General features: G+C 39.7%; 1 long non-coding RNA gene across 1 annotated transcript; it reads right to left on the reverse strand.

The window, feature by feature from the left end:
* Positions 1-6,926: 6,926 nt before the first annotated feature.
* Positions 6,927-15,306, reverse strand: LOC146892943 (uncharacterized). The gene is made up of 3 exons (XR_015738857.1): positions 12,129-15,306; positions 7,186-11,362; positions 6,927-7,149 (listed from the first exon to the last, which is right to left on the reverse strand). It is a non-coding gene; the product is annotated as an uncharacterized LOC146892943 (long non-coding RNA).
* Between the last annotated feature and the right edge of the window lie 4,278 nt (positions 15,307-19,584).

Genomic DNA, 19,584 nt, shown 5'->3' on the forward strand with positions numbered 1-19,584 from the left:
ATTATGTATACAATATTCTGTCTGTATGTCTGCCTGCAGGCCAGAAGAAGGCATCAGATCTCATTTCAGATGGTTATGAACCACCATGTGGTTGCTGGGAATAGAACTCAGGACCTTTGGAAGAGCAGGCAATGCTCTTAACCACTGAGCCATCTCTCCAGCCCCTAGTACCATTCTTTTTGTTCAGGATTGCATTGGCTATCTGAGGTCTTTCTCGTTCCATAGTTTTGATTTTTTTTTTCTAGTTCTGTGAAGAATGTTGTGGGTATTTTGGTTTTGATTGCATTGAATCTGTAAGATGCTTTTAGTAGGATGGTCATTTTCACAATATAAATGCTGCCAATTGATGAAATTGGGATGCCATTCCATTTTCCAGTGTCTTTCTCAGTCTCTTCTTCCAAAGGTTTGAAGTTTTCGCCTTTCACCTCCTGGGTTAGGTTTATTCCAAGGTATTGTATTGTCTTTGATGCTACTATAAATGGGTGCATGTCCACGATCTCTTTCTCAGTGTGTTTCTTGTGGGTGTATTGATTTTGTACTCTCCCACTGAAATCACTGATTATTTTCAAGTTTTCTGGTGGGGTGTTCAGGGTCTCTTATGTATAATGTATCTCTTGAAAATCGGGATAGTTTGACTTCTTTTTCCATTAGCATCCACTTAAATTCCTTCTCTTACTATCTTGCTGCTGCTAGAGCTTCAAATGCTATATTGAAAGGGAGTAGGGATCGTGGACGGCCCTGTTTCATTCCTGATTTTGATAGGATCAAATTTTTCTCCATTAAGGATAATGTTGGCTTTGAACTTATTATATATAGCCTTTATTATGTCAAGGTATATTCCCTCCAGTCCCACTCTCTCTCAGACTTCAATGTGAAAGCATGTTGGATTTTATCAAAGGCTTTCTCTGCATCTATTGAGATGATTATGTGATTTTCTTTTTATTATTATTTTTAAAAATTTTTATGATTTATTTATCTTTTATTTTATGTGCATTGGTGTGAAGGTGTCAGATCCCCTGGAACTGGATTTTCAGACAGTTGTGAGCTGCTATGTGGGTGCTGGGAATTGAACCCGGGTACTCTGGAAGAAGAGTCAGTGCTCTTAACCGCTGAGCCATTTCTCCAGCCCCTTATTATTTAATTGAAAATTTACATAACAATCCCAGTTCCCACTCCCTACCCTCCTCTTCCCCACCTTCCCCCACACACACAACTCCCCACCCACTACTCAGAGAGGGTAAGCCGTCCCATGGGGAGTCAACAAAGTCTGACACATCACTTTGAGGTAGGACCAAGGCCCTCCATACTATATCTAGGCTGAGCAAGGTATTCCTTCAAAGAGAATGGGCTCCAAAAAGCCAGTTCAAGGAGTAGGGATAAACCCTGGCCCCACTGCCAGTGGCCCCACAAACTGACCCAGTCATATAACTGTCTCCACATTCAGAGGGCTTAGTGTGGTCCTATGCTGGTTCCCCTGCTGTCAGTCCAGAGTCAACTGAGCTCCCGTTAGTTCAGGTCAGCTGTTTCAGTGGGTATCTCCATCATGGTCTTGACTCTTTGTTCATATTATTACTCCACCCTCTCTTTGACTGGACTTTGGGAGCCTAGATTCTCTGGGGTCGTGGACTATAGGCTGGTTATCCTTTGCTTTAAATCTAATACCCACTTATAAGTACATACCATGTTTGTCTTTCTGGGTCTAAGTTACCTCACTCAGGATGGTTTTTTTTTCCTCGTTCCATTCATTTGCATGCAAATTTCAAGATTCGGATTTTTTTTTTTTTTTTACCACTGAGTACTACCCCATCGGATAGATTATCACTTTTTTTTTTTTTAACCATTCTTAAGTTGAGGGGCATCTAGGTTGACCCTAGGGTCTGTTTATTACAAATAATGGTGCTATGAACATAGTTGAACAAATGTCCTTGTTGTGGTATGATTCAGCATCCTTTGGGTATATGCCCAAGAGTGGTATTGCTGGGTCTTAAGGTAGGTTAATTTCCAATTTTCTGAGAAACTTCCATATCAATTTCCAAAGTGGCCATATAAATTTTCACTCCCACCAGCAATGAAGGAGTGTTCCCCTTACTCTGCATCTTCTCCAGCATTAGCTATCATCTGTGTTTCTGATCTTAGTTATTCTGATTGGTGTAAGATGGTTTTTTCCGAGTTATTTTGATTTGCATTTCCATGATGTCTAAAAATGTTGAGTGTAGGGCCATATACAGGCCCATATTTCTACATTGTATGGCGGCCAGACTCTCAGACCATATAGGTTGCACCTGACCTCACAAAAGGCGGTCACCTACTCTTTCCAGACAAACTGTGGCCATCCTAACAAAGGGTCAAGGTATGCTAATGTTGCTTTGCCCTTCTTTTTAAGAAGGATCTTCTATATGGAGATCGCCTGGGAAGAGGTGCTAATTCAGGCTACTTGACAGAGGAGCCATAGTTGCAGATGTGACCTTAGTCCTGCTACTCAGGAAACAGAATGCTAACGAACTTCCACCTCAGTTTACCTTTTGATATAAAAGCTGTTTGTATAATAAACATGGGTGATCTTCAGTATGTGAATGAATCTTGAGACTCCCTCCTGATATTGCTGTATGAACTGTATCTCAATTATTCTCACGCCTCTACACTGGTCTGGGAGATGATTTATGTTGGGGCTAGACCTTGACAGTTGAGCAGTTCCTTCCTTAAGTGCCTTTCAGCCATTTGAGATTCTTCTGTTGAGAATTCTGTTTAGATCTGTACCCCACTTTTAATTGGATTATTTAGTATTTTGATGTCTAGTTGGAGTTCTTTATGTATTTTGGAGATCAGTCCTCTGTCTGATATGGAGTTGGTGAAAATTTTTTCCCATTCAGTAGACTGCCATTTTGTCTTATTGACTGTGTCCTTTGCCTTCAATTAGTTTCTCAGTTTCAGAAGGTCCCATTTATTTATTGTTGCACTCAGTGTCTGTGCTACTGGGGTTATATTTAGGAAGTAGTCTTCTGTTCCCATGCATTCAAGGCTACTTCCCACTTTCTCTTCTATGAGGTTTATTGTGGCTGTATTTATATTGAGATCTTTGATCCATTTGGACTTGAGTTGTGTGCATGGTGATAGATATGGATCTATTTGCATTCTTCTACAAGTTGACATTCAGTTATGCCAGCATCATTTGTTGAAGATGCTTTCTTTTTTTCCATTGTGTAATTTTAGCTTCTTTGTCAAAACTCCGGTGTTCATAGGTGTGTGGATTGATATCTGGGTCTTTGATTCAATTCCATTGGTCCTCCTGTCTGTTTATATGACAAAAACAAACTGTTTTCATTACTGTAGTTCTATAGTAGAGTTTGAAGTCAGGGATTGTGATGCTTCCAAGAGTTCCTTTATTGTACAGGATTGTTTTGGCTATCCTGGGTTTTTTGATTTTCCATATGAAGTTGAATATTATTCTTTTGAAGTCTGTGAAGAATTGTATTGGGATTTTGATGGGAATTGCACTGAATCTGTAATTGCTTTTGGCAGGACTGCCATTTTTATTATGTTGATCCTACCTATCCAAGAGCATGGGAGATCTTTCTATTTTCTGATAGCCTCTTCAGTTTCTTTCTTCAAAGACATAAAGTTCTTGTCATACAAGTCTTTCACTTCTTTGATTAGTTACCCAAGATATTTTAAGTTACTTGTGTCTATTGTAAATGGTGATGTTTCTATGATTTCTTTCTTAATCCCTTTATCATTTGTATATAGGAGGGCTACTAATTTTTTTTTTTAGTTTATCTTGATCCTGCCACATTACTGAAGGTGTTTATCAGCTGTAGGAGTTCCCTCATAGAACTTTTGGGGTGGGTCTCATATATATATTATCATACCATCTGCAAATAGCAAAAGTTTGACTTCTTCAATTCTAATTTGTATCCCCTTGGTCTCCTTTTGTTGACTTATTGCTCTAGCTAGAACTTCAAGAACTATGTTGAATAAATATAGAGTGAATAGCATTGTCTTGTTTCTGATTTCGGTGGGATCACTTTGAGCTTATCTCCATTTAATTTGATGTTGGCTGTTAGCTTGCTGTATATATTTTTTTTATTATGTTTAGATATATTCCTTGTATCCCTGATCTCTCCAAGACCTTTATCATGAAGGGTATTAGTTTTTGTTGAATGCATTTTCAGCATCTAATGAGATGGTCATATTGTCTTTTTCTTTCAGTCTATTTATATGGTGGATTACATTGATAGATTTTCATATGTGAAAATGTCGCTGTATCTCTGGGATGAAGCCAACTTTATTATGGCAGATGATATTTTTGATGTGTTCTTGGATTCAGTTTGCCAAATCAATTTTATTGAGTATTTTTACATCAATGTTCATGAAGAAGATTGGTCTGTAATTCCCTTTCTTAGTTGTGTCTTTGTGTGGTTTGGGTATCAGGGTAACCATGGCCTCATATTCAGAAGAATTTGGCAATATTACTTTTATTTCTATTGTGTGGAACAATTTGATGAGCATAGGTATTAGCTCTTCTTTTAAGTTCTGGAAGAATTCTGTGCTGAACCCATTGGGCCCTGGCTTCTTCTTCTTCTTCTTTTTTTAATTGGGAGACTTTTGATGACTGCTTCTATTTTCTTAGGGGTAATAGGTCTATTTAAATTGTTCATCTAGTCTTGGTTTAATTTTGGTATGTGGGACCTATCCAAAAATTGTTAATTTCATTTAGATTTTCCAATTTTGTGGTATAAGTTTTCAAAGTATGACCTAATGATTCTCTGGATTTCCTCAAGGTCTGTTATATCCCCCTTTTCATTTCTGATTTTGTTAATTTGGAAGTCTTCTGACTTTTGATTAGATAAGGGTTTGTCTATCTTGTTGATTTTCTCAAAGAACCAGCTCTTTGCTTCATTGATTCTTTGTATTGTTTTGTTTCTATTTTGTTGATTTCAGTCTTCAATTTGATTATTTCTTGTCGTTTACTCCTACTGAGTGAGTCTGCAGTGTGCTGTTAAGTCACTACTGTGAGATTTCTCTACTGTCTTTATGTAGGCACTTAGTGCTATGAACTTTTCTCTTAGCTCTGTTTTCATGGTGTCTCATAGGTTTGGATATGTTGTGCATTCATTTTCATTGAATTCTAGGAAGTCTTTATTTCTTCCTTGACCCAGAGGTGATTCATCTGAGCACTGTTCAATTTCCATGAGTTTGTGGGTTTTTTTGCAATTTGTATTATTGAATTCTAACTTTAAACCATGGTAAGATACAGGGGGTTATTTTTGTATCTGTTGAGGTTTGCTTTGTTACCGAGTATGTGGTCAGTTTTAGAGACAGTTCCATGAGGTGTTGAGAAGGTGTATTTTTTTGTGTTTGGATAAAATGGTCTATAGACGACGTCTGTTGAGTCCATTTGAATCATGACATCTGTTAGTTTCTGTTAAGTTTCTGTCTGGCTGATCTGTCCATTGGTGAGAGTGGGGTGTTGAAAGTCTCTTACTGTGGGACTTGATGTATGACTTAAGTTTTAGTAACGTTTCTTGTACATATATGGGTGCTTTTGTATTTGGGGCATAGATGTTCAGGATTGAGACTTCATCCTGATGAAGTATGAAATGTCCTTCTCCATCTCTTTTTATTTTTAGGTTGAAGTCTATTTTTTTAGATATTAGAATAGCTACATCCGCTTGTTTCTTAGGTCCATTTGATTGGTAAATCTTTCCCCAACTCTCTACTTTATCATAATGTCTTGTTTTTGAGGTTGGGATGTATTTGAGGTATATTTCTTGTGGATCCTGTTTTCATATCCGTTCTGTTAGCCTGAGTCTTTTTATAGGTGAATTGAGTCCATTGTTATTAAGAGAAATTAATGACCAGTGATTGTTAATTCCTGTTATTTTTCATTGGTAGTGTTTGTGGTTTTCCCTTCTTTGGAGTTTGCTGGTATGAGGTTATCTGTTGCCTGTATTTTCATGGGTGCAGCTAACTTCCTTGGGTTGGAGCTTTCCTTCTAGTACTTTCTGTCTAGTACTTTTGGTTTTGTCATGGAATATCTTGTTTTCTCTGTCTATGGTGAATAAAAGCTTTGCTGGGTATAGTAGTCTAGGCTTGCTTACATGGCCTCTTAGTGTCTACAGCATATCTGTCCAGGGCTGACTTTCAAAGTTTCCATTGGGAAGTCAGATGTAATTCTGCTAGGCCTGCCTTTCTATGTTACTTGGCCTTTTTTCTTTGCAACTCTTAGTATTCTTTTTTTATTCTGTATGATTAGTGTTTTGATTATGTGGTGAGGGGACTTTTTTTTTTAGTTCAGTCAATCTGGTGTTTTGTAAGCTTCTTGTACCTTCATAGTCATATCCTTCTTTAGGTTGGAAAAGTTTTTTTCTACGATTTTGTTGAATATATTTCTGTTATTCTTTTGGTTTGGTCCCTTTAAGGGCAAGCCACGCCCACTCCCAGCAACTTCTGACCCCCTGGTCGCCATCTTAACCTTTCTCTTCTCTCCCCCTCTCTCAGCATGTGCAAGTGTCTTCTCTGTGTCACCTCTATGTCTGTCTCCATGTCTCTCTGTCTCCCTCTTCTTTAAGTAATAAATGTTTACCTTTATGTTTAGCCTTACGCCTATTTACTATGTCCTGTAAGTCTTTTATCCACTGCACCCACCCACCTGCTCTCCGGGCCGCATGGCAGGACCAGCCTGCCACCCTGGGGATCTTGCAGGGACCCACAGCTGTTCTTGTCGGACTAGCGGCTGCTCTGCGAGTCTGCCGGGGCATGCCAGCATTATATTTTTAACAAAATTTTCTGTGCGTTTGAACTGGAATTATTCTATCCCTATTGTTCTTAGGTTTGCTCTTTTCTTGGTATCCCAGATTGAAAGACCCCCGAGGGATGTCTTCCTTTCGAGAGAGGCCCCCGTACCCACGAATCAAACGAAACCACACTTACGGATGCAAACAGCAAGAGGTTTATTCGAATACACAGGTACCTGGGGCGACAAGGTCTCTCGGAAGACTTGCGCGCCCGTCAGGCTGGGGTGAGGGGTTTTTATAGGAGAGCAAAAGCGCGGGAACAGAAGCGAAAAGCGTGGTTATGGGGATTCATTCCATTGGTCAATTCAAATAAGGCTACGAGTGCGCGCTCAGTGGCAAATTCTTGACCTTTTACCTAAATACCAAGGAGGGGGTTGTCCAGGAGCTTCACCTAAATACCAAGGAGGGGGTTGTCCAGGAGCTTCCTGTTTTCCTTATCTCTTCCTGCCTTCCTAGCTGGAGACCCATCTGAATACCACCACCGAGGAGGGGGTTGTCCAGGGTGGTATTTTCCCTTTTCAAGATTTCCTAGATGTTTTGTGTTAAAAATTTATTGGATTTAGCATTTTCTTTGACTGATAAATCTATTTCTTCTACCCCATCTTCAACATCTGAGAGTCTTTCTTCCATCTCTTGTATTCTGTTGGCTATGCTTGCACCTGTAGTTCCTGTTCATTTGCCCAGATTTTCCATTTCCAGAATTTCCTCTGTTTGTGTTTTCATTATTGCCTCTATTTCAGTTTTCAAGTCTTGAACTGTTTGAACTGTTTGCTTCACCTGTTTGATTGTCCCCCTCCCTTGGTTTTCATGGGTTTAAGAGATTTATTGATTTCTTCTAATTTTTTGTCTTTTCCTCCATCTCTTTAAAGGAATTTTTCATTTCCTCTTTAAGAGTCTCTATCATCTTCATAAAGTTCTATTTAAGGTTTTTTCTTCTGCTTCTTCTGGGTTAGAATGTTCAGGTTTTCCTGTTGTATGACTACTGGGTTCTGATGTTGCCATGTTTCTCTTTATGTTGTTGAATGTATTCTTACATTGGTGTCTACTCATCTCTTCCTCCAATTGGTGCAGACTATATCTTTGCCACTTGGTACAATCCTTGCAGTCAGTGTCTGTGTCTTGGACTGATGTTGCAGTTGTTGTCTGTGTCTTATGGAGCAACTCTTGGTACTCTGTGCAGTCACTGTCTGTTTTCAGAAAGCTGCTGTGGTCTCCAGGGATGGGTGAGTTTGGTATGGAGTGAGACTTGTGGATTACAGGTCTGTTGGATGGATGGGAGGGGGGTGTTGGAACAGCCTGTAGGTGACTTGCCTGCTGGCTAATGAAGCTAAGGCAGGTGGGGAAGGGACCCGGGGCTTTGACCCAGGGTTGAGGGCCTAGAGACTGGACTATCCATCTGGGGTGCTGGCCACTCACCTCTTGGTTGGCTCTGTGCAGTCACAATCTGTGCATCAGAGATCCTCTGAGGTCATGGGGAGGGGTGTGTTTGGGGGCCGAGTGGAACTTGTCAATTACAGGGTCTGAAAGATGAGGGGTGGCGGGGGTGGGGGTGGGGAGTCTTGGAGCAGCCTTCCTGTCAGAGGCTTGCCTGCTAGCAGCTAGTGAAGCTGAAGTGATGGGGAGGGGTTTTGCCCCAGGGCCTAGGGCCTGAAGACTAGGTTGTCTAGCTGGGGAGCTGGCCATTTACCTCTTGGTCCACTCTGTGCAGTCAGTCTGTGCGTCAGAGATCCTCTGAGGTACCGGGAGTGGGGTGAGGGAGGATGGGGGCTGGGGGGTTGGGGGGAAATCAATGAATTTGGGGGCGGAGTGGGACTTGTTGATTACAGGGTCTGATCCATGTGTGGGGGAGGGTTGGAGCAACCTACCTGCAGGAGGCTTGTCTACTGGCCTACTAGTGAAGCTGAGGCAGGTGGGGGAGGGGGAGGGCTTTTGCCCCAAACCCTAGAGACTGGTCTGTCCCGCTGGGGAGCTTGTCACTCACCTCTTGGTCCACTCTGTACAGTTGCAGTCTGTACATCAGAGATCCTCTGAGGTCGCGGGGGACGGGTAGGTTTGGGGGCAGAATAGGACTTGTAGGTTGCAGGGGCTGAGCAATTGATCATTTTTGTCTTCATTTATTGAGATGATCATGTTGGGTTTTTGTTTTTTAAGGTGATTACACTACTTTAGCTTTTTATTACTGTTTCAATCTCATTATTTGTTGTTGATCTCACCTTGGTTTAACTTTGGTAGTTTAGATGAATCAAGGAATTAATCCATTTCTTTTAGATTTCACAAGCTTTATAGAGTACAGATTTTTAGGGCATTTCCTTATAATATTCTGTATTTCTTTGATGTCTATTGTAATGCTTGTGTTGTAATCTTCCCTGTTCATTTCTGATTCTGTTAGTTTGAGCCATCCGTTTCTTTCTTCCTCTTGGTTAGTTGGGCAAGGGTCAGTCAATCTTGTTTATCTTCCCAAAGAGCCAGATCTTAGATCTATTGATCCTTCATATTACTTTGTTTCTATTTCATTAATTTCTACTTTGATTTTCATTATTTCTTGCAATCTAGTGAATTCAAATTGGTTTATTCTTGTTTTTCCAAATTCTTGAGTTGTATCATTAAGTCATTTATTTGTATTTTGTTTGTTTATTTATTTGATGTTTGTCTTTTTATTGTTTTTGTTGAGCTATACATTTTTCTCACTCCCCTTCCTTACTCCCTCCACCTTCCCTCCTGCCCCCCCCATACTTCCAATATACTCAGGAGATTTTGTCTTTTTCTCCTTCCTAGGTGGATCAATGTATGTCACTCTTAGGGTCCTCTTTGTTGTCTAGGTTCTCTGGAGTCATGGGCTGTAGGCTGGTTATCCTTTGTTTTAAGTCTAATATCCACTTATGAGTGAATACATACGGTAGTATTTGTCTTTCTGGGTCTGGGTTTTTTCCTAGTTCTATTCATTTGCATGCAAATTTCAAAATGTCATTTTTTTTTTACCACTGAGTAGTACTCCATTGTGTAGATGTTCCACATTTTCTTTATCCATTCTTTGGCTGAGGGGCATCTAGGTTGATTCCAGGTTCTGGCTATTACTAATAATGCTGCTATGAACATAGTTGGGCAAATGTCTTTGTGGTATGATTGAGCATCCTTTGGGTTTATGCCCAAAAGTAGTATTGCTGGGTCTTGAGGTAGACTGATTCTTAATTTTCTGAGAAACCGCCATACTGATTTCCACAGCAGCTGTACAAGCTTTCGCTCCCACCAGCAATGAAGAAGTGTTCTCCTTATTCCATATTCTCTCCAGCACAAGTTGTCATCCATGTTTTTGATCTTGGCTATTCTGGCAGGTATAAGATGGAATCTCAGAGTTGTTTTGATTTGCATTTCTCCGATAGCTAAGGAAGCTGAACATTTCTTTAAGTGTCTTTTGACCACTTGCTATTCTTCTGTTGAAAGTTCTTTGTTTAGGTCGGTACCCCCATTTTTTATTGGGTCATTTGCTCTTTCAAATTCTAGTTTCTTGAGCTCTTTGTATATTTTAGAGATCAGTCCTCTGTCAGATGTGGGGTTGGTGAAGATCTTTCCTCATTCTGTAGGCTGCCTTTCTGTCTTGTTGACCATGTTCTTTGTTTTACAGAAGCTTCTCTGTTTTAGGAGGTCCCATTTATTAGGTGTTTATCAGCTGTAGGAGTTTTCTGGTAAAGTTTTTGGGGTCACTTATAAATACTATTGTATCATCAGCAAATAATGAAAGTTTGACTTCTTCCTTTCCAATTTGTGTCACCTTTTTCACCTTTTGTTTTCTTATTGCTCTTGTTAGAACTTCAAGTACTATGTTGAATAGATATGGAGAGAGTGAACAGCCTTGCCTTGTTCTTGATTTCATTGGGATTGCTTTGAGTTTCTCGTAGTTTGATGTTGGCTGTTGGCTTACTGCATATTGCCTTTATTATGTTTAGGAATGTTCCTTGTATCCCTGCTCTCTCCAAGACCTGAATCATGAATCATGAAGGGGTGTTGACTTTTGTTGAAGGCTCTTTCAGGATCTAATGAAATGATCATGTGATTTTTTTTTCCTTTCAGTTTATTTATATGATGGATTACATTGACAGATTTTTGTATGTTGAACCATCCCTGCCTCTCTGGATGAAGCCTACTTGGTCATGGTGGTTGTTAAGCTAGAGCTAATGGGCCAAGCAGTGATTTAATTAATACAGTTTCTGTGTGGTTATTTCAAAAGTCTGGGCAGCCAGGCGATGGGGGAAACGAACGAGCCTTCTCCTTTAGTCTGGAAAAGTTTGTTTCTATAATCCTATTAAATATCTGGTCTGTGCATCTTCTCCCTCATCCATGCCTATAATTCAAAGATTTGGTCTTTTGATGGTGTCCCAGATTTCCTACATGTTCCTTTCCTAAGCTTTAAACTTTCCCCACATTTTGTCTGGATCCTTTACTTTATCTTTGAGTAATGATTATTTTTAACCTCTGTTTGATTCATTCCACGTGAAAGACTTTCCCTGAATTTTCTAGTTGTAATATTGACTTTTTCCATCTTCATTTCTGCTTATATTTTCCCCTTTTGTCTAAATAAAAAGAAAGGTTTTAACTTTAACATAGTAAAACTATACCCAACAAAAATAGTTATCAAGCAATAATTACATTTATAATATTCTGTCCATTTGTAATTAGCATATTCAGAGAAAATAATGCATTATCTGTCCTATGTTAGTGAATCCAAAGTTTTATACCTAACTTATGTTCTTTTATTCTGTTTTGGGTTTTTTGTTTGTTTGTTTGTTTGTTGTTTTGTTTTTTTTTTGAGACAGGGTTTTTCTGAGTAATAGTCCAGGCTGTCTTAGATCTCACTTTGTAGACCAGGTTGGCTTTCAACTCACAGAAACCATCTGCCTCTGCCTCCCAAGCGCTGGGATTAAAGGCATGCACCACCACCGTCCAATCTTACTTTCTACCATATCTAAAGAAATCTGCAACTATAACTATCTAGTCTTCAACTCCATCCAAGGCACCAGAAGGATATAATATTATTTAAGTAAACAAAAAGTACATTGCAAACGACTTTCAAAAACTTTAGAAAGAGACATCTGACTGCTTGGACACAGTCACCCAAAGTTCCTCTGCATCATTGGGGTATCCATCTTCAGCCTACAGGCCTAGAGTATCTGGCAGACTTTTCAATGAAGCATGAAATTTGAAAGACTATTCTGCCTATATTATCAGTTTGTCAGTCATTTTCCTATGTCTTGCAAAATGTCTGGCAGTTTTTTCTGTGAAGTAGGAACCCTGAAAGACCATCCTGCCTTGTTTTGGTAAAGTTCAGTGGTTACTTACCTATGGATCCTGCATGTCCAGTTTATACGACATACTGTCAAGCAGTCCAGGCAATAGAAGTTTCTTGCCCAAATGGCTAGCCTTGCCACACTGAAAGCAATTCCATAAGGAGTTTCTTTGATGACCATTATCTCTAAAGTAAATTGGTGCTTCTAGGAGCAGATGTGTCTCATTGTCATGAAAAACATTAGATTAACAAAACATTTTAAATGCCATATTATGTAGGTCTTTGAAAAGTTTGAAGAGCATCTGTCTATCTAAAATATATCTCTATATGATCTGGAAAGCATACCTAGCACATCTACAGATTTGACTGTTAGAGATGACTAACTACTGATCTGTGCTTCTTGATTACCCTAAATAGTTCATAATAAGAGCTTTTAAAAACTAGAATTTACATTACATTTTTAAATGAAACACCTGTGTACAATACCTTAAACTAGAGCAGAAACATACATACAATATGTTGTAACAAAAATACCCTTAAATTGGTATCAATATACAAAAATCCTTTAGAGTAGAAACATATACAGAGTGTGTTATAAGAAAAATTACTTTAAATTTTATCCATATACACAGATCCTTTAAATAAGAATAAAAACTTATGTACAGAGTAACAAAATTGACTTTTAATTTGTATCAATATACCAAAATCAAAAGCCAATGCAAAATATCTTTTTATCTTATATTAGTATATTCCTATATTCTCCTAAATATGACAAACATCCATGACCCACAATATAACCAAAAGCCTCCCACTACCCAACTCTTGGGAATGTGGATGTTGGGTTCTCTAGATTGCTCTCTGCTGAATGTGGGCAAAGGCATTTTTAGGGTCACTGAGAAAACTTTTAGGTACTTACCATTGGTATATCCTTTGTTGATAGATATCACCTGTCAAGGTTCAGGAGGTCTACCTTGATCAACCCAGATCCATATAAACCTGGAACAAATTCACAGCCTCTTGTTTCCTGTGGAAACAAAAGCAAAACCACTTCTCCAAAGCATTTTTTTGATTTTGATTTGACAAATACACATTTTGGCTTTTTTTTTAAAGTTAAGACAGTCTTAAAATATCTAGGCTGGCTTATTTCAACAATCCCTCTTTCAATTTCAGGTCTCTTAGTAGTTGTCCCTTGCTTTTCAGAAATCAAAAAATTCAACATCAACACAATAGCATATAGGATCCAGACCCCCTGAGTATTTTCCATCTTTACATGGCTTTTTTCTATTACTTTTACTGTCCCTTTAAAGATGTTTTTATTTTTTTTAACTTTCTATAACTGCCTATGCCCATTTTCTTTCTTTCCTAAGCCTATACACATAGTAAAACACATTGGAACTTGTTTAAAGATTTCTTTTTCCATTTGGACTTCTTTTACTGCATCTTTTAGTCATTTTTGACAGCATGAGACAACTTTAAACTATTAAGCTACACCTGGGTCCTCTGTATACTCTAGCAGGCGACTCTGCCCACTCTTAGGTCAGGTCCTGAAAGCCAAGCCCAAAGCCTGTTGGCTGGCAAAGTCAGAGGTGCTTTACCAGTAACTGCTTTAAACCTTTCTAGTTATGGACACCAGCACTTGTACTGCCTCAAGCGATTTTCACTTAGCTTGTGAGTCTCTACTTTCTATTTAGCACTGCTGATTGAACAGCAGCACCTCTTACAGGAGCCATATACTTTTTTTTTTCAGCTTTCTCTGGCTCTATGTGGAAATACAGGCCCACGTTGGCATGCCATATGTTGTTGGATTTTTACTATTTTGACGTTTTGAGGTGCCTCACATGGAAATACAGCCCCATGTTGAGCATCAATTACTGTCCTCTTTTTTTAATTGTTGCTGCTTTTTAAGCTATGTCTTTTATGTCTTTTAAGCTAGTCAGCAATTGCAACTCCACCTCTACCAGCAGCAGTTAGGCTGCAAGAGCCACAGCCTGAGGAAATTCTGTTCCTTCAAGCACCAACTATTTCAAAGCTACAATCTAAATTTCTGGCCCTTGAAAGAACTCAATTTTTAAAGGTTGAGTAGAACTCCTGCTCCCCAGAGAGGCTGAATAGCAAGCAGCTCACCTAGCTGGCTGTTGCATGGAGAGCGGACCTTTTGTCCCGGCCACCTGGCTAGCTTACACCCGCAATAACCACACAGAAACTGTATTCATTAAAACACTGCTTGGCCATTAGCTCTAACTTCTTATTGGCTACCTCTTACATATTAGTTTAACCTATTTCTATCAATCTGTGTATCACCACAAGGTAGTGGCCTACCAGAAAAGTTTCAGCACATCTACCTCTGGCTGCGGATCCCATGGCGTCTCTCACTCTGTCCTTCTTCCCAGCATTCAGTTCTGTCTTCGCCACCTACCTAAGTTCTGCCCTATCAGGCCCAAAGCAGTTTCTTTATTCATTAACCAATGAAAGCAACACATGGACAGAAGAGCCTCCTATACCAGCTCGCCTTCTCGCATCTCCCAAGAAGTTTTTGTGTTTCTCCCACTATCTGTAAAGAGCAAGGAAGCTACTTTTGCAATGATATTGATGATGGTGTGATTTCATGGTTGTGAAAGAGGGACATGGAAGGCTTATGTGACAACTCCTAGCCTGCCACCACCCCTCAAAAAGTAACAGCCTAGACAGGAGGCCATCAAAGAAAACTCTTAAAAATTGTGATAAAGATGCTGAAGTATATCTCTCCACAACGGATGGTGTCTGGTAGGGGTGCACGTTGGGAGGGACTCATTTGTCACTGGAAGCTTGACCATGCTCCTCTTCCTCCTCTGCCTCCTCCTCCTCCTTCTCTTTCTCCTTCTCCTCCTCTTCTTCCTCCTCCTCTTCTTCCTCTTTTTTCTTTTTGGAGGGGGAGCGGACCTGGGAAGACTGAGAAGTGAGTGTTATCTGAGCACATGATGGGGAATTCCCAAGTAATCAATAAAAATATGTTTGGAAATGAACCCCAAAGCCAAAACAAAACAAAACAAAAATGCCTTATAGCTGGATTTTATGGAGGCATTTTCTCAACTGAAGGTCCTTCAGATAACTAGTTTGTGTCAAGATGACATAAGATAAGTCAGCACACAGAGCAAGAGCTAAGCCATCCTACCTGCCCAGAATTTTAAATCATTATTTATTAATGTAAGAAGAGAGCACAGAAATTCTGTAACTACATGACAGTAATGATTAAAAAACAGGTACTGATGTGTATTTTTCAGTATTCAAAATTAGGGTTTGAATGCCCTGTAAACATGCTCGAATTAAAATCATACTCATCAAACAAAAGAATCCACACATTCCTCAGACACAATAGTTTTCCTTCCTAGGTATTCTGTACCATTTGGAGAATGAACCATGATAGCTTCACTTTCAGTTCTAATGAGTTAGTTTGTGTATGTAGCAAAAGTTAGCACAAATTGGAAATAGCAAGTTGATTAATGAAGCAGGCAGTTGAACATCATCAAAGCAGGTGCCTGTAACATCTAGCAGAGACAACCAATCGGATGGGCAAATTGAGAAAGTGAAGATGGCATCATGAAATTGGAGTTTCTGACACTCAGCAGAAATCCACTGGGAGAGAAGTAGTGACGCTGTCATTCCTAGTTAAGAGTATCATTGAGTTTTTTGGCTTTCTAGTCCCTCTGCAGACATTTTTTATCCCATGGGAAAAACAATAGTACTGTTTGAGATGGTTATCCTTTTAGCTCTTCTCAAGAATACAGGTAGGTTTGGTTTTGTTTTAGTTTTTTATTTGTTTGCTTATTTGTTTGTATTTTTGAGATAGGGTCTCAGGATGTAGCCCTGGCTATCCTGGAACACTCTATGTAGACCAGGCTGCCCTCAAGCTCACACAGATCTGCCTGCCTCTGCTTGTTGAGTACTGGGATTAAAAGAATAGATTACTTCAACCTGAGGACACAATGTTCTCAATACTATTATCTTCTTGCTGTTTTTTCCTCTTCCCGTTACACAGTCAGGGAGACAACTTGATCAGAATAGGGTTTAGAGGACACTTAACATAAACATGTTTAAGTCTGAGGCAAGGGAGGACCTTCTTTATCTCGGAGTCAATTTGCAGCAAACTTAAACAACACATGACAAACACAGAGACAGCACAGACTTAATTTAAATTATAGTTAGTCAAATTTTTATTTTAAGCTGCAGGTGTCCTAAGTTTCTTTGGTTTGGATTTGGACTTAAGGCCCAGCTTGGGGTGAGGGGTGCTTTTAAAGGCAGGTCACAATTACTTCATCCCTCTGAAATTTATAGCGAAGAGAGGAACCGGCACACTCAGAAGCAGAGTTTAAGAAATCAGAGCAACAATCATACTATACATACCAAGGACATGTGCTCAGCTATGTTCATAACAGCATTGTTTGTCACAGCCAGAGCCTGAAAACAACCTAAATGCCCCTCGACCTAAGGATGGATAAGGAAAATGTGGTGCATTTACACAATAGAGTACTACACAGCAGAAGAAAATGACATCTTGAAATTTGCAGGCAAATGGATGAATCCAGGTAAACCCAAAAGGATGGTCTGAGGTAACCCAGACCCAGAAAGAGAAGTATAATATGTACTCACCCATAAGTGGCTTTTAAACATAAAACAAAGAAAAATCAGCTTACAATTCCCAGGGAACCTAGACAACAAAGAGGACCCTAAGAGAGAGAAATACATGGATCTAATCTACATGGGAAGCAGAAAAAGACAAGATCTCTTAAGTAAATTGGGAGCATAGGGTTCATGGCAAAGGATAGAAGGGGAGAGGGGAGCAGAGAAAAATATATAGCTCAATAAAAATTAAAAAAAGAAACCAGAGCAAGTGGTTAATCATTTCATAACAATTTTACCAGTTTGGGGAGGAAGGGGGCAAAGAGTCAGAGTTGCTAGGAGATTATCTTTAGGAATTTAAAATGGGTGCCTAGTACAAAACAGAATTTCCCTTAGCCATCACAATGTATGTTACACTAGGCTGACCTTGAACTTGTGATCCTCTTGCCTTAGCCTCCTAGGTGCTGGAAAAATAGACATGAAGCACCATGCCCAGACTTACAATATTTATGGGACTTAATCACATACAACTTCTCTGAAGTCCTGGGGGTCAAACTCAAGGCCTGAAACATGCTAGGTAAGCCATTGTCTGCTTAGAATTTAAAGTTCATGGTTGACTTTTTTGTAGGCCGATATTCTTTTCTCAAGCATACCTCTTCTTTCACCTGTGAAGTGTTTTTATTCTGTGAAGTCGTATGTGTGTGTTTTGTGGTTCTCCTATGAACATGCTTGGTTTTATGTTAGTTGCTAGTTTTATGTCAGCTTGACACAAGCTAGAGTCATCAGAGAGGAGGGAACCTCAACTGAGAAAATGTCTTCATAAGATAGGACTTTAGGCAAGCCTGTAAGTCATTTTCTTATTTGTGATTGATAGGGGAAGGTCCAACTCACTGTGGACAATACAATTCTGGATTGGTGGTTCTAGGTTCTATAAAGAAGCAGGCTGAGCAAGTCATAGAGAGTAAGCCAGTAAAAAGCACCCCACCATGGCCTCTGCACCAGCTCTTGCCTCTAGGTTCCTGCCTTGAGTTCCTACCCTCACTGCTTCTGATGATGAACTGTTATATGGAACTATGAGTGAAATAACCCTTTCCTCCCCAAGTTGCCTTTGGTCTTAGTGTTTCATCACGGCAATAGTAATCATAACTAAGATACAAGTTATAAATTTTGAATACTCAAATATCTTTGTAAGCATTGGAGAGTAGGAAATAAAACACAAAAATTACATCCTCATCAATTTTTCATTGGGAGTAAAAAAAAAACAAAAACAAAAACTAGGGGCTGGGAATGTGGCTCGGGTGTTAGAGTATTTGTCTAGCATGCATGAAACCCTGGTTTGGTCCTTAGAACCTTAGACACTGGGCAGGATAGTGTTTAACTATAATCTCAGTACTCAGAGGGTGGGTACAGGAGTTGGAGCATCCTCAGCTACATAATGAGTTTGAGGTCAACATGGCAATATGAGACCATGCCTAAGCTGTACACACACACACACACACACACACACACACACACAGAGTTAAATTTTTTTTTTTTTTAACTCTAGCCCGCTTTTTAAAACTCTTTTTACTCTTAGCTCTTTCGGGGGCTTGCCACCCAGCTCCCAAATAAATATACATGGAAGCTTATTATTTTTCGTATGAATTCCCAGTCTTAGCTTGGCTTGTTTCTTTGCAGCTTTTCTTAAATTATCCCAATTACCTTTTGCCCCTCGGCTTTTTCTTTTTCTTCTGCTTATCTTACTTTCACAGTTATTCCGTGGCTGGCTGGGTGACTGCCTCCCTCCATGTCCTTCTCTCCTTGCTCCTTTGTTGCTTCTTTCCTCATCCAGATTTCCCCTTCTATTTATACTCTCTGCCTGCCAGTCCCACCTAACTTTCTCCTGCCTAGTGACTGGCTGTTCCGTTCTTTATTAGACCATCAGGTATTTTAGACAGGCAAACTAACACAGTTTCAAAGAGTTAAATAAATGCAATATAAACAAAACAACACATCTTTACATCATTAAATAAATGTTCCACAGAATAAACCAAAGTATTCTACAACACATACACACCAAAGAGAAAGTCAACTAAACAAGTAACTGTACACTGTCAGATAAAAGTGATACATTCTTTCAAGTAAAATAAAGCAGGAAGAGGGGGTGGGGTGGGAAGGTGACTGTCATTTGCAACAGTGTGGCAGTGGAAGATCAAACTGTAAAGGAAGTTTCTGAGGAAGCCTGGGAGCTTAGGGAATATATACCGTGGGCATTTTAGGCAGAGGCTCTGGGTGTCCGCTAATTTGTCCGCAACACGGAAGTTTTGTTTTTGTTTTTTTGAGACAGGGTTTCTCTGTCTAAGTTTGGGTAAGACCATCATTGCTTCAAGGCCAGGCTGCTGCTAGCTAACAAGCCTTAACTGCAGTTGCTCCTGGAACTTGTGACATCGAAAGGCTGTCTATTCCCATAGGACGCTCCCCGCCCCCCGCCCCCGCCCGTAAGAGCAGTTTTCAGAATGCCTATTGGCATTTGGCATTTCTCTAGCCTGCTAGCTGCTTTCACCGCAGTGCATTTGGTGAATTCTCTACTTCGCCATTTTCTGTCTTGGTGAATTATTCCATTGCTCCACATCATAGGTACCTGTCACCAGAGTTTGACACCTAGCTGCTGTACTGTTTAAGGAATAAAGGTGGGGGAGGGGCTAATTATTCAGAAGATATCAATTTGTAGGGAAGGAAGACCGAGTTGGCTCATTTGTGCAACCCCCAGATAGGAGAGCTGAATGCATTATAGGTCTGTACTGTCCCCACATAATAGGACCTAGAGTGTGTAATGTGATTAGTACAAATTGAATATGCTGTACCGAATGTGTAAAATATGAGATTCCAAAGCCAATGCAAAATTTTTAGAATACTTCACTAACAATTTTACAG

The sequence above is a fragment of the Myodes glareolus genome, chromosome 9 (genome assembly GCF_982192425.1).
Source record: "Myodes glareolus chromosome 9, mMyoGla1.1, whole genome shotgun sequence".
NCBI classification, from domain to species: Eukaryota; Metazoa; Chordata; class Mammalia; order Rodentia; family Cricetidae; genus Myodes; species Myodes glareolus.